This window comes from Pseudochaenichthys georgianus, chromosome 8 (assembly GCF_902827115.2).
Source record: "Pseudochaenichthys georgianus chromosome 8, fPseGeo1.2, whole genome shotgun sequence".
Classification (NCBI taxonomy): Eukaryota; Metazoa; Chordata; class Actinopteri; order Perciformes; family Channichthyidae; genus Pseudochaenichthys; species Pseudochaenichthys georgianus.
The window spans coordinates 28,958,426-28,973,863 of NC_047510.2; the positions used below are offsets into that span (position 1 = coordinate 28,958,426).

Consider the following 15,438-nt stretch of genomic DNA (forward strand, 5'->3'; position numbering starts at 1 on the left):
CAATAAAACAAAGAAACAGAAAGATTTATCAGAGAGAGAACTGCATAATACTGGACTATTGACATAGCCAGAGGGACTGACTGAGGCGGCACATTACAGGAAAATGATTTGGTCAATTTTTCAATCTAGGACTATTTTTCTTCTAACAACATGTTCAGTGGTTAGAGCGTTGATCATCAGATCAAGGGGCGTTGGTGAACTCCAGTTCGAAACCCGCCTCGGCCGCCACTGCGTCAGGCCGTTGAGTCCTTGGGCAAGACACTATACCCGCATTTGCTCCTGTGGGTAATGTCTACAGTATTGACATTTAAATGTATAATATGTGTAATATGTAATTGTAAAGCGCTTTGAGCACCTGTAAAAGCGCTCTAATTAAAAAATGTAATCCATTATTATTATTATTATTAATATTATATATTAAATAACATAGTATTCCTCAAAACGAAAGATGGCAACACTTTTTTTTTAAGGTTGTTGAAAGTATTTTCTCATGTTTGGAGCAATAATCAATAATTCCCATATGTAAAGAAATTTCAAGAAAGATCTTTTGCGCCCATCCAATCTGTAGAAATGTTTGGAAATTAGCACATACAAAGAAAACTATTGTATTTTTGAGCAGATACGCTGTTGTAAATAAAACCCAGCAGATTGCTTCACTGGTTTCAGATGTATAGTTAATATGTCAACTCTTCATCTGCTTGTGGATGATGAAGAGTGCATCCCCACATCTCTGGATGGTTTACACATTTTAAAGCATCAGCCTCAGCCAGCTGACAGACAGGCTGCATATTGCAACTGTATTGATCCTGTAGGTCAAGTTGGATTCCCCAAAAGCAAGTGTTTACAGAGAGGTTACAGAATGGATTTGGTGTCCTTATGAAACTTGTAGGAATGTATTCGTACCTAGCTGTAGAACAAGCCAAGTCAGCCATAACTTCAAATGGTTTTAGATCATCCACATCTGATTTAGACAAATGAAAAAAGTTAAAATCATTTAAGTGTGGATTCTTTGGAGTTCAATCACTATAGGAGACTGACTGCAGACATTGGTGGAACCTAGCCAAGCAACATTCATTTAGTTAATACTTAAAAACCCATGTGTGGTTATGTGAGTGTTTGAGGAGGCTGTGGCTCAGTGGATAGTGTGATGGACTTCAAATCAGCGGATAGCAAGTTTGAGTCCCACTGCAGTCAACATGTCGTTGTGTCCCTGGGCAAGACACTTCACCCCAAATTGCTCCTGTGGGGATTGTCCACGTACTGAATGTATATAAGTCGCATTGGATAAAAGCTTCTAACAAATGACATGTAATGTAATGTTTGAGAGAAAGACAGTGTGTGTGTGTGTGTGTGTGTGTGTGTGTGTGTGTGTGTGTGTGTGTGTGTGTGTGTGTGTGTGTGTGTGTGTGTGTGTGTGTGTGTGTGGTTGGGGGCAAGTCTTAAATGTCATTCTTCTGTCTGGGCCACCTCGGATCATTAGAACATCACACCGGAGGACAAGACTTGGAGTAAAACTGACAAATGACACACACACACACACACACAGATGGCGGGACAGTCTCTTACGTCAGCGACCTGATGGAAATCTAGCCTGGGCTAACCAGCTGGAAAAGTGACCCTCTGGTTAATGGAGTGGTCAAGGGAATGAGAGATGTAGAAGATGAGTGAGCAAAAGTCGCAGAGGCACAGAGATGTGTGTGCGTGCTCGAGTGAGAGAAAGGGATGAATGACAAGAGAATTCTTTTTTATTCTGAGCCTGTAGAATTTGATTATTTGAGAAAGAAAAGAGAGAGAGTAACATAGATTTTATTGATTTGACGGATTAGTTCTACAAATGAGCTTGAAAAGGGCATGAAATACAAAAGAACATATTTTGAACAAGCCCACAGTTTATCCAAATTGTCAAAAACACTTTGGAGGCAACTGAAAGTAAGCAAACGTTAATCCCTCATTGAACAGAACAATTGTTTGTTTTTTAAGCAAATAGGAGCATGGCAAACCCTATGAGAAAAAAAGGTTGAATTTATATTAAACATTAATTTGCCCGAAAGCTTCTGTTAACTCTGCCTACTGCTCACCTGCTGTTGATGCATGAAACACTGTTTGACAAGCAATTCATCTTTGTCTTAATAATTTGGTGTGTGACTGCTACCAGCTGAAATAGGGAGGAAGTGAGAGAGAAAGTATATATCCCAAAAAACTACCACGGACTTATGTCACATGTCCTAGAGGGAGATACAACAAATATATGGATGTAGGCAGGATAAAAGGGGGGGTTAGAGACAGATACATTAGGAAACAAAGAGACACAATAGAAACAAAGAGACACACTAGGAAACACAGAGACCATAGATACATTTTTGTTTCATGCGCTCTGTCCAGTGGCTGTTCTAGACCAATTTCACTGGGGGGTTGTACTGGGGCAAGATTATTCATAAAAGGAACTAATGTAATGCAGGATGGAAGAGACAAGCAGTCACTGTCTTGTACTGCTTACTTAGAAATGTCCACACACATAACATTGTTTACTGTATTAACCACATACTGACATCTCAGCAGTAACTTATGCTTATTCCAAATGGCAACCCACTATTCAACTGAATGTAATGCTATAAACTAAAATACAAATATATGCTGTTACAATGTGAGTAGCATTGTGCATGCAGTGCGTGTAACTTTGTATTTGTGAGTAAGGGATAAACGAAGGGCGCTGATGCAACAGGAGCGAGAGAAACAGTGGGCAAAGTAAAGAAGGGAAGGGTGAAACGTTTTATCTTGTCAGCACTCTGCCTGCCATCAGCAATCAGCTCAATTCACCTTGGAAACAGAAAACACACACACACTTTATCAGGTCAGTGTGGCTCAGGTAAAGACACACTGCTCTCTGGTCAAATCTGTCACTACAGGTACAAACACACAAACATTTTCACTCGACAAAAAGCAAGAGAGGTGGACTATGATGTGGTGTATCGTCTTTTTATAGAGAGAAAACTCTTCCTTTCCTCTTAAACATGTAGAAAACATAACATTCCCATGACATAAGCCCAGTAAAGTAGTCCGATGTGTAATATTACATTACATTACATGTCACTTGTTAGACGCTTTTATCCAAAGCGACTTACATACTCAATACTGTGGACAATCCCCACAGGAGCAATTTGGGGTGAAGTGTCTTGCCCAGGGACACAACGACATGCTGACTGCAGCGGGGTTTGAACCTGTGACCCCCTGATCCGAACGCCTAGGGACAACCCACTACGCCACACGCCCCCTCTGCATCCAAGGTCAGTCTATTCAATTAGTTACTTCGCCATGTGGTAGATGCTATCGACAGCAGGGCAGAGAAATATTCTCACTATGGGCAGAGACATTGCATCCCCAGGGCCGCTGATATGGAGGTTAACTGCACTTCATCTCTGTTGGAGCTGTGATTTTGTCAAAGTCATTTTAAACAAATGGACATTTACATCAGAATCAACCACCACGTTCAGAATAAAACAATTCAAATTCATGGAGGTAGAGATGTGGTGGTACTTTTCCAAACAGCATATTATCAAAATGAAAAGACTGAACACAACAACGGTATCTACCTGACACACATTTTTAGCTTGGTCCTTTATATTGTACCCAGCAATTGGCAATCTGCAGTTGTCAAAGTTTGACATTTGGTGAGGCTTTACTGTTTAAGCAGCGCGTAACTAACTGTGACATCATCCAATGGTTTGTGGACTACCATTTGAAGACCCCAGATGAGCATTTTTTTCCCATTGCCATCTTTGTTTTTGGAACCCCAGGTAAACATCTTTGTTTACTCTCAAGAGCAGGGGTGTCAAACTCAATTTCATCGCGGGCCACATTAGCATTATGGTTGCACTCAAAGGGCCGGTTGCAACTTTAAGACTGTATAAATATACATAGATAAATAATATATATTAAATAATGTATTATATTATTGGCTCTGCATTGGATTATTATCAGTCCTGGTAATAACTTCATAAATAACTACGTCTGAAAGCAGAAGTCTAGGGCACATGATTGAAAGCAAATATTCAACAATGAAAGAACATCCATAACATAAATCTGTTTGCAACTTATATATATCGATATGCCAATTACTTGTATATAGACTATTCTGCACTATTTCTATTACATTATATTTTATTTACTTGCACAAGTATCTGTTTTATTGTGTTGCACTGTTGGAGGAGCCTGTGAGGACCTAAGCATTTCTTTGTCATAACTACACTGTAGCTATGTACATATGACAATACAATATTATATTCTTTGCAAGCTCTTGCAAGGCCGCATCAAATGAAGTCGTGGGCCGGATTTGGCCCCGTGCCTTGAGTTTGACACCCCTGCTCTAGAGCTTACAACCAACCTCTCTATCTCTGAAGACTTTTTGAGGTACCCAAAACATTAACTTCCATGAACTGACAACATGAAAGGATTTAAGTTCTAAGATGAAAACAAGGAGACTTGAATCTAGAAATTAAAACCATAAACAGGTTAGGAAAATGGTCAATGAGTTAAATAAAGTGACAAGTAGGGCCATTTTCTCATAGACTTCTATACAATCAGACTTATTTTTGCACCCAAAGTGTTTGTCCTCTGCTGTCCATTTGAATTGGCTTCCCTTTTCAGACCCGGAGGATGATCATTAATGCAACCACTCTTATCTTTGTGTCATAGATAATAAAGGCAACAGTTGCTTATCTTTGAACAAATAATGAAAATGGGGGAAAAAATGTGTCTGGCTCTAAGAATTTATTTTTCCTAAAAAAGGAAAGTGTAAAATTGACCCAAAAAGAGTGGTGTACTTTCGCTGAAACAGAAAACAATGCACAATGATCCACAGGCATCGGTGGTCCCAAGAGAAACAGTTTGTGCAGTTTTCCTCTGAAAGGCTGCCATCTGGGGGTTTTGTGCCTCCCAGGATCAACTCCCATTTGTCTAGGAAAAGCTTAAGCAACACTATTATGTAGAGTGCATATCCTTGTAAATAAAATAGCTTATTGCTTCAGTTATAGCCCTCAACCAGGATGAGTTAGGAAGTCGGCAAACATAAATACACAGTTTTAAGCATCCTAGATTTGCCAACCACATAAACCATTGCCCCTGCACACACTCATTTTTTACTACACACGCATTTTAAGCTTGATACATCCATTCACATGCATAATCAATAGCCACTAGCTGATGTTTAAACATTCTTTTCTCTATAGAAGATCATCCCGAGGCCTGCGGTAGAGCTGATTGGTGCATTTAATGCATGAGACTCAGAGATGCATCACCGCATCTGAAATCGAAGAAGCACAATGCAATCATTTATCAGCAGCAGCTGAGCAAAAGGGTTTAGATACTGATACAGATATAATATGAAAAGAAGGAGAGATTGATTAACATGCAAGAGAGTATACATACTGTAGAAAGAAGAGACAAATAGGAAAGTTGGTGCAAGAAAAGATAGACACAGTGAGAAATAGAACCTGAAGAAAATAAAAAAATACCAACATTTTCCAGCTGTAAATACATTCATAGAGGTAGATTTCCCTTTTATGAAAACTGGATTGGATGATGTTTAATTTCATGTTCAGTGAATCTAAATATAATTGTTCATGGTCAATATTGGCTTTCTCTTGCTCTACGTCCTTTATCGTCTGTGTCATTATCTCACTACCCGTCAAACCCACAGCTACTCACAAAACGAGTGAAGGAAAAAAGGACAGGACGACATACGGCAAAAAGAAAAGAAAAGCCAGGGCAGATGGAAAGGAGGGAACCAGGAAAGAGGGAGGGCTATGTATCATGTTTTTTTTTTGGGACAGAACAGCGAATAAAAATAGGTGGTCACTGTGAACGCAGCTTGTATCATGCACCAGCCTAAATACTATTCTTACACACACTATCTCTGCAGCAGACGGAGGTTATGGGTGAGGCAATGTACACAATGTGACCTAGATGGTGGAAACTAGGCTATAAAGAATGGAAAAACACATGAACACACACACTGTTACGCAGTTGGTCAGTGGCCTGAAGTATAGTTTGCAGCTTGGTGTGTAATCATGTGGCATGTAATAATGATCGTCATTACCGGGTTATGGAGGGGAAAAGGCCTACTTTTCTATGCAGTTACTATTATGTTAAATTACAACTCAGCTTGTTAAATACAATTGTTTAATGTCCTCTGTTAATCTGGAGGGAAAAAATAACTCTGATAACGTCACAGTGATGTCAGTTGTTGGAGCTTGAGCCATACTATTGACTGCTTTTGTTCTTTATGTATTTTTTTCTTTTAGGTCTCTCAACTGTATATAATATTCAATACTAAATCATTGCAATGCCTCTTTAAAGCTACTTATGTTTGGCCATTGGAAGCGATGGAACAGTGTGGGAAATAACCCTGACGTATGATCCTCTTATAAAGTTGTTATGCTGAATGCCGTAGCAACGAGTCTATACATCAGTCACCGAGCACATGAGCATTCATTTGGAGTAGTGTTTCAGGTCCCTTGATTAATGTATTGTAATTCTAATATTTACAGTCATTTTCGCTCTAATTTGGTCTCCACCAACTCGTTACGAGAAACCTTCGTTGGAAACTGATGGACCGTCTTTCAATTCAACTTTTGTCAAAGCCTTTTGATGGAAAAGCAAATACATTGGCGAGATCGAGAAATGCCATCAGTGAGTTTCTTTGTTCTACGTTCGATGGAGAAATACTCTGCAGTTTTGAAAAGACTGATGCTATTGCAGCTGAACTGATGCTATTGCATCTACGCAGTGTGAGAGTGAATCCTCTCTGTGTCGCGTCACACACACATAAACCACAACCATAGCATGCTATTACTGTAACTCCTCTCAGTGGACCACAAAAGCAGAACAAAGACCTGGAAAAGGTAAAACACCAGGTCATAATTCTAATTTAGTTGGTAACTACAACCAAAAAATCATTATCTTTATGCGTATTTGTCCCAGATAAAGGTATCAGGTATCAAGACACTTGAGAAAAGTGGCACACGTGTGTTTCGTAAGATTTCCATCAGTAACCCTGAAGATGTCCAGAAGCTTTATCCATCCTGCTGTACTGCAGTGTTTCTCCTTGTCTCTGTCTACCTGGTGTCAGGTTGACTCAGGTCTCTCTCGAACCGGATGGCCTGCTGTTGATGTGTCAGTCTGTGCATTTGGCTGATGGGCAGTTTGCCTCTTGGCTTGCCAGTTTGTCTGTCTAGATCGCTCTGTTTCTTTTTCTGTCTCCCTCCCTCCCTCACACACACACAAACACATACTTGCTTTTTCATTTAGTATCAATCAGTCTGGTTGGACAGCCGACCTTGAAGAAGCCCTTTGATTCTGACCATGCCAGTATTTCTGCTGCACCTGGGACTTAGAGTAAGAGGGCTTTTTTGCCAACCACTCTAATGCACTATTACTCTTTCCCCACTGCAGTGTTTCCTTCTCTTTCGAAAGAAACAATGACACAAAGTGCCATCTACTGCTCAAAATGCTGTACCACACCCCTGCTTTTTCCACCATCCAACACCTCATACCTGAATACAGTTCACGTTTTTTGGGGGTTGCAGCCAATTGATAATACTTAATGGTTGTTGCGTTTCATTCTGCTTCATGCAGCTGTATTCTTATTGATAACGAATCCTGGACCGAAACCTACTGAACCATTTAGTCCACACTTCCATTCAAAACAACTTGCTTTGCCAGAAAAGCAATGCCCAGGGAATTCTAATACACCTTGTTATCTATTCACACTAGTTTGCCAAGTTCTCAGTATTGATTCTACCTTTTTTTTTACCTTAAAGGCACAGTTTTAAAATTCATCGAAGAGAACAGTTCATTGCAACAAAAGCTAACTTGCTTGAAAACATACCACATGTTGCCACATAAAATAACATGTGGTCGTTTATGTTATTCACTGTTAACCAAATGCTTTCAAGTGTTGTGAACATTCTGTCGGCATTTAGTCCTGAGAAGGAAATTAAGGAACACAGTCGAATAATGTGATGTACGGATGGAGATTAAAGAGCCACTGCCTACAGACAACAGCTGCATTTGATAGCCTCTTGAAAGTCCAACACCTCTGGTAACAGATGCATAACCTCAATCATGTTTTGATAGGGCAAAGGCTACAGAAGGGACATGAACCTGAATGAACCCCTTATGAATAATGTTGATATCATATTGATCTCTTTGCACTGAGTTGCTCATGCTGAACAGCAGCATCCATCCATGAAGCTGGTAGGGATGCAGTGTCTTGCTCAAGGACCCTTCAGAGGAGCAGATGTTTGCTCACATGGGACTGACTTGAACCAAAAACCCATCGGGGGGAAAACATTCCACCCTGCTGCCTGATGAAGAGGAATGGATTGTTGCCTCCAGCGAACGAGGATAGATACAGCTGTTCCGTTTGCGATTCAGTTGGCTTCAAAGGTTCAAGATTGAAACATTCTGCCAAACTCACTCTTCTCTTAGACACGTCTGTCCTTTCTCTAATTCATGAGCCCGCTGGTGGATTAAAGCAATTGAAAGTGCAGTCATTAGCCCTGGAGCTCAGGATCACTCTGAGTGGAAGGGGGTCAGGTAATGTCATTTTCATGGAAGAAACTCATTCATTCTTTTTGTCTTCTATGGCAGAGAATCATATGAAATAATATGCCTGCCTTTTTAAGAATCAGAATCAGAATACCTTTATTAGTCCCACAGAGGGGAAATGTACGTTGTTACAGCAGCAAAAGAGCCACAGACAGCCTAATGTTACATGTTACATGCATTCAAAAGTATTAAAGTAAAGTTAAAGTTATGATATAATAAAAAACAAAACAAGTTACACAATTTACAAAATACACATCCTGTAACAGTAAGAGTAATCCATAATAAGCACTCGTGTTAAGTACACTTTCCTACTGGTAAAACCTGGAATCATACACGTAGAAAACTCTTGTAAGCATAGAAAAATGCCAACAGAGAAGGTGACTGTAGTTTGATGTTCTCCTTAGAGTAGAAATTACATCTGTGATAGAAAAATAACCTCAGTGTCACAACAAACGCAAACATGTAAGGGAATGGATAAATATTGTGCTGCCTGTCAGAATGCTCACGCTACATGTTAGCATTAAGAGCTGCAACATCAAATACTTGTGTGTTGTGGTTAATAGATCTATTTAGATCATTTAATGTATTCAAACAGCTGATAAAAGGGTTTAAGATTCCTAAGGATTTATTTCCTGGAATACTGATCCCATCCCAGCAGGGGCTCTATTATGCTAATTTCAGGTTTCATATTAGTATGTTGTGTCTCTACTGTGACATGTCTCCATGCTTTAATGTTCAAAAAGCTCTTTATTTTGCTCATGCTCTTCTTTGCCCAGAAGATCATCGGTTGCCCCCTCCCCTCCCTGGAGGTACTGTACAGCTCTCGTTGCCTTAAGAAGGCAGTCAAAATCCTCAAGGACCCACACCACCCGGGTAACGAGCACTTCGTACGGCTGCGCTCAGGCAGGCGCTTCCGTACCATGTCTTCCCGGACAAACAGACTCAAATTCAGTTTCTTTCCCAGGGCCATATGTGCACTAAACGCTGCTAATATTTAAATTATATAATCCTTCCGTGCAATATGAGGGGAATCGTGCAATTTAATTTATCTATTATTTATTTATGTACATATTCCCTTTTTTAAGTCCCATTTATTGTTTTTATTGTTTTTATAGTGTATTGTTGTTTTTAATATTGTCTTGTTGTTTTTATATTGTCTTGTTCTTTTTATATTGTCTTGTTGTTGCGTGTTGGCACCTTGAGTCTGTTGTAATTTCGTTGTACTTGTACAATGACAAATAAAGTTCTATCTATCTATGCTGCCTGTGCTGCAGCACCTGTTTTCCCCCTCTGTCTGAAACCAGAGCCCAGTCTGCTCTGATTGTTGTGATTGGTCAACTGCTTAGAGTTGTCCCGCCATTTAGCCTATATCACGTACAATGTGTTTGAGTGCTAGCCAATAGAAGCGCGAGTGTTAAGTTGTATGATGTCACTATTTTATCTGTTTATTATGGTGCACTGTTGGAGGAGCCTGTGACCTAAGATTACCTAAATCATGTTGTCATAGCTACACTGTAGCTATGACAACATGACAATTCATTATGGAAGACTTCACAATAGACAAAGTTAACTGCCGAGATAATGAAAAATTACTTATTTAAAAATAAAGTACTATATCTGTTTGCAAACTGTAAATAAAAATGAATACAGTGTAAAATAAAGACAGCAATGGGGACAAAGGTACTAAATCTTGATTTCAAAGCTAGACAGTATGAACCATGCAATATGAGCAAAGCTAACTCACTTCAAACTGACATTTTTCATTTGTTTGTTCTTACGAACTCTACAACTAGAATAATTGTGCACAGATGAATGCCAGAATGAATCCAACTGTTTTCTGCTCGTTGGCTGACTACTACATATACAGCTTTACTGCTTTTTCTTTGCATGAGAAAGTCATATTAGATCTGTAGAAAGTTGTTGTGACATCCGAACAGGACATCAGTGCAGCCACTAATAACCAACCCAGTCTCACGGCATTTCGTGTTCACCAACACGATTTTTAATCTATTGATTCGTGTTCACCAACACGATTTGCCCCTTTGTTTCGTGTTGCACAGCACGATTTTAAAAGCAATGTATTTCTACTGCCTGCAGCACGTCTTTTTCTCCGGTCGGGTCGAGAAAGACCGGAAGCTGTGTGGTTCATAAAAACATGTTCTTACTCAATATCAAGCCACAGTTATTGCTTTTATTTGAAATCGTATAATTTCGGACTTTTGTTGCCGTCTGTGAGGAAAATAAATGGGACTCAGAGCCTCAGGATACTGAAATCTGTATTTTTTAAATCTTTTTTTCCTTCTAATTTGTTATTCTTTTCAAATAACACACTGTTATTTACTCACCAATAACACTCAATTATCCTTGCTTTTATTTATTGGTTTAATTCCATAATCTCGGGCTTTTTGGCGTCCGTCAGGAACTGAATTTCAAAATAAAAATAACCGGAAACAGACGTAGGCATTTCGAGCGATTACCCAAGATCCTCAGCTATGGTTTTAAACTCGCTTATTGGATGTTTTAGCCGCAATGCATGCTGGGATTTGGTGTTTATATGATATGAAATCCGGAAAACATTTAAAAAGAATAAAATAATACTTAATTCCGAGTGTTCTTGCTTTTCTCTTTGAAAGTCATCACATTACGGCATTGTAATACACGGTTCGGCTGCATTGTATATTACAGATCTGCCGTAGTTCTTTATTTATAGAGCCCTGATGAGAAGACCTTTGGAAAAACTGAGAAAATGCGGCCGAAACTGAATACTTGACGTGAATCATAAATATATTCAACAATAAAACAACATCTTCAATTTCTCTTCACACAATACGTCTCCTTGCAGTATCAACACTAATTCGGCTGACTTTTACATTTGATCTAATTCATAGATAGGTTATATTTACACCATAACGGTGCACAGCTGATAAAAAAGGACTGTAGTTTTTAAAGATATTACTGATTTTCTTTTAATGTAAGAATGTAAATACTGAGTCTGAAATAGTATAGCAATATACTGTAAAATTATGTGAAAGCATGAATAAAACGTGTCCTACACTAATAATACAAAGTTATAATGGCTGTGTGTACCTTGTGTGCACCGCCTAGTGGTTAATGCACGTTATTGAATTATTGTTTTTATGTGTTATAATATAACACATAAAAACAATAATGTATTCTTAATATTTTTTTCATCAAATATTATTTGAATAAAAATATGAAGAGTACATACTTTCATAGGGGGAAAGTAGAAGGTCTGTGATAGAAATATAGAATATAAAAAATCAAGAAGATACTATAAGTGATCTCTACAATAAAACAGTTTAGTGCAAGATGTACAAAGATATTAATAGGAAGAGGTGCAAAACAGAAAAACGAATGAACCTTTATTTAAACATTAAATAACAGATTAAGGTCTTCTTTTAAATAAGAAAAAAACTTTGGGGGTATCTATCTACAGATAAATATTAAGCCTGACAAAGTAGTTAATGTCTAATATATTGCTTTCCTGCAATGTTAACTATGTTGAAGCACTTATTTTAACTGATATTATACATATGAATTATACTCTTATGTATGTAGATAGAATAAGAAATGTGCAGAATATGAATATGTTTAATGGTGGAGGTACACACATATTGATAGATGTCTTGTAATTCACTGTTGAGGAACCTGTGACCCAAGTGTTTCATTCATTGCATAACTACACCGTAGTTGTGTATATGATATGTCAATAAACCTTTGAAAATCTTGAAAGGGATGTGCAAAATAGCCATAATATACAGTCTTTAATTAACTATTAGTAGAGAATAACGAGTAATGAATATACTTTATTACTCGTTTCCATTCATGTCAATTGCAGATACATGTTTAGTCTTCTCAAGCACCAACTGTCAAATATCTCTCCTGATTGTTGGCACTTGACAATCACCTTACCTGCATTTTACTCAGGTCACGTGTAACTAAAGTCTGATTTAAGGGTTGTTTATATTTCACATAATTAATCAGAATCTGCAAAGTAACTCAAATAAATGCAGTGGAGTAAAAATACCAGGTTAACCTCTGAATTGTCGTGGAGTAGAATTACAAAGTAACAATGAGCTGTCATGTGGGTATATATTAATGCTATATATTAATGCTGCGCATTATGGACACAAGCGATTTTCACCCATTTATTAATTATATGTTTTACATTTGATAACACCAATGTGTTTAATACTGGCAACTTCTAATTGTGGGAAAAACGAAAAACCATTCAGTAGAGACGTCCCATAGAACATTTTGCGAAACACAATAGCCAGCATGTGTAGTTCTGGGGGGGCGTTCGATTCCAGTTTTGGATAGTCTGGCGTGGTTTCGTTCCATTTCACACAGCTGTTTGACGCTTACAAGGACTGTAGTCCTAAACGATAGCTGGGGATTATGGGTAGTGTAGTGTCTTCGGCCATCCTAAACTCAGAAATGTTGACAATCGCAATGATGCTCGAAATGTCCCTTATAGGCCTACCTCTGTTTCCGGTTATTTTTATTTTGAAATTCAGTTCCTGACGGATGCCAAAAAAGCCCGAGATTATGGAATTAAACCAATAAATAAAAGCAAGGATAATTGTGTGTTATTGGTGAGTAAATAACAGTGTGTTATTTTGAAAAGAATAACGAATTAGAAGGAAAAAAATATTTAAAAATACAGATTTCCGTATTCTGAGGCTCTGAGCCCCATTTATTGTCTGAGCCCCATTTATTTTCCTCACAGACGGCAACAAAAGTCAGAAATTATACGATTTAAAATAAAAGCAATAATTGTGGCTTGATATTGAGTAAGAACATGTTTTTATGAACCACACAGCTTCCGGTCTCCCACGACCCGACCGGAGAAAAATACTTGCTGCAGGCAGTAGAAATACATTGCTTTTAATATCGTGCTGTGCAACACGAAAAAAATGGGCAAATCGTGTTGGTGAACACGAATCAATAGATTAAAAATCATGTTGGTGAACACGAAATGCCGTGAGACTGGGTTGTAATAACATGACAAATATGTTTGTATTTTCTATTTTTCTCTTCAAGCAAAAACCAAATTGGGTTGTGTTAAGAGCATAACGCACACTTTACATTACATTACATTGCATTTAGCTGACGCTTTTATCCAAAGCGACTTACAATAAGTGCGTTCGACCAACAAAATACAAACTTGAAGAAAACAGAATCATATAAGTATGTCAGGTTTCATAGAGCTAAAACATTTCAAGTGCTACTCAACTGGCTTTAGATAAGCCAGTCCTTTATTAGTATATAAGTGTGTGGGAATCTGACGTCATTGTCACCTGATGCGGTCACATGACCGGTGACCAAGTAAACAGGAAGCCATAAAAAGTTTGCCGTCAGTTCAAAAAAAGTCTCTCTTGGCTGCCTGTCACTGGTCTTCTCACAAAGGTAGGAATAACAGTTTTAAGGTGGTTTTATGGTCTTTTAAATTAACTTATGCAAGTGGCTCATTTAGTTTGGTTTTATTAGGGCGAGTGCAAGACGAGAGTTTACTATTGACGGAGGGAAACTCTCCCGACAGGCACAAGACCGGGTCTGTTATGAGTCATTTGCTTTTAAATGGCGTTTTTAAACCGACGTTTTTAATTGTGTTTTAAGCAACTTATTTATGTGTTTTACAGAGCTTAATGTACACAACCGGCCCAGCTACCCGGGATATTAAGCGACCATTTCCCCGGCAGGATTAAGCTGAGTTGGAAATATACTCTCTTGGAAGTATGCCTTGTTTTTAACTCTTTCATTTTATATTGAGTTGGTGAATGAGGCTGGCAACTAACATGTTATGTTTCCTTTTCAAAAGGACCAGGCCAGCCACTGTCCTATAGTGTTTCTTGTGTATTTTCTTGTGTATTTTCTTTCATGTGTAGGTGTATGGCAGTATAATCATTTTATTATTTGTGTCGTAGGTTGCGCTCCTCTGCGGCGTAGGCCTGGGCCCGGGTGGAACGCTGCCTGCCTTCAGTGTAGGGACTGCACGGTGTGACACTTTCTTTTCTATATGCTAAATATCTCACTGTTATTATTTCATAGAGTTTGTTGTTTAAATATTGCATGCATATGTTGTTTTGGTGTGTGGCTTTTCTTGTTTTTGTCCCTCACGATTAGCAGGCACTGCAACCCAGCGGACCGGGCCTGCCCAGCGGAGGAGGGTAACTTATATATGTATTGAATTATATTTGCCATTTTTATACTTTACATGAATTGATATTTTAAATAGTTTCCAAACACTTGTTAAATAAAGCTGTATTATGTTTTTGGAATTCATGCCTCCGTCATAATTGAACCGATTAAGGGAAGCTTTAAAATCGATCCACGACTTAGGGTCTACGGGTTCCTCCTGCCCCTTAGCAGGAGGTGGCGTTGTCAGTGACTAGCTTTACATGTGGCAACCTCAGTCACGGTTACCACAAGTGCTTTGTTAGTAATTCTATTGCTCGAAGTGGAGTCGAAAGAGATGAGTTTCCAGTCTGCGCCGGAAGGTGTGTAAGCTATCTGCTGTCCTGATGTCAATGGGGAGCTCATTCCACCATTGTGGAGCCAGGATAGCAAACCCACGTGTTGTTGCTGATGGGAACTTGGGTCCCACTTGCAGCGAGGGTGCAGCGAGTCGTTTGGCTGATGCAGAGCGGAGTGCACGTGCTGGGGTGTACAGTTTAACCATGTCCTGGATGTAGGAAGGGCCAGATCCATTCGCAGCATGGTACGCAAGTACCATTGTCTTGAAGTGGATTCTAGCAGTTACCGGAAGCCAGTGAAGGGAGCGGAGTGGTGTGGGAACATTTAGGAAGG

General features: G+C 38.9%; 1 long non-coding RNA gene across 2 annotated transcripts; it reads left to right on the forward strand.

Annotated features, from left to right (window-relative positions):
• The first annotated feature begins 13,956 nt into the window (after positions 1-13,956).
• LOC117451631 (uncharacterized) lies at positions 13,957-15,043 on the forward strand. 2 transcript variants are annotated; one of them, XR_011643699.1, is made up of 3 exons: positions 13,957-14,037; positions 14,119-14,182; positions 14,271-15,043. It is a non-coding gene; the product is annotated as an uncharacterized lncRNA (long non-coding RNA). The 2 variants fall into 2 exon arrangements; XR_004552684.2 differs by lacking the exon at positions 14,119-14,182 and having other exon boundaries at positions 13,984-14,037; positions 14,271-14,364; positions 14,556-15,043.
• The last annotated feature ends 395 nt before the right edge of the window (positions 15,044-15,438 follow it).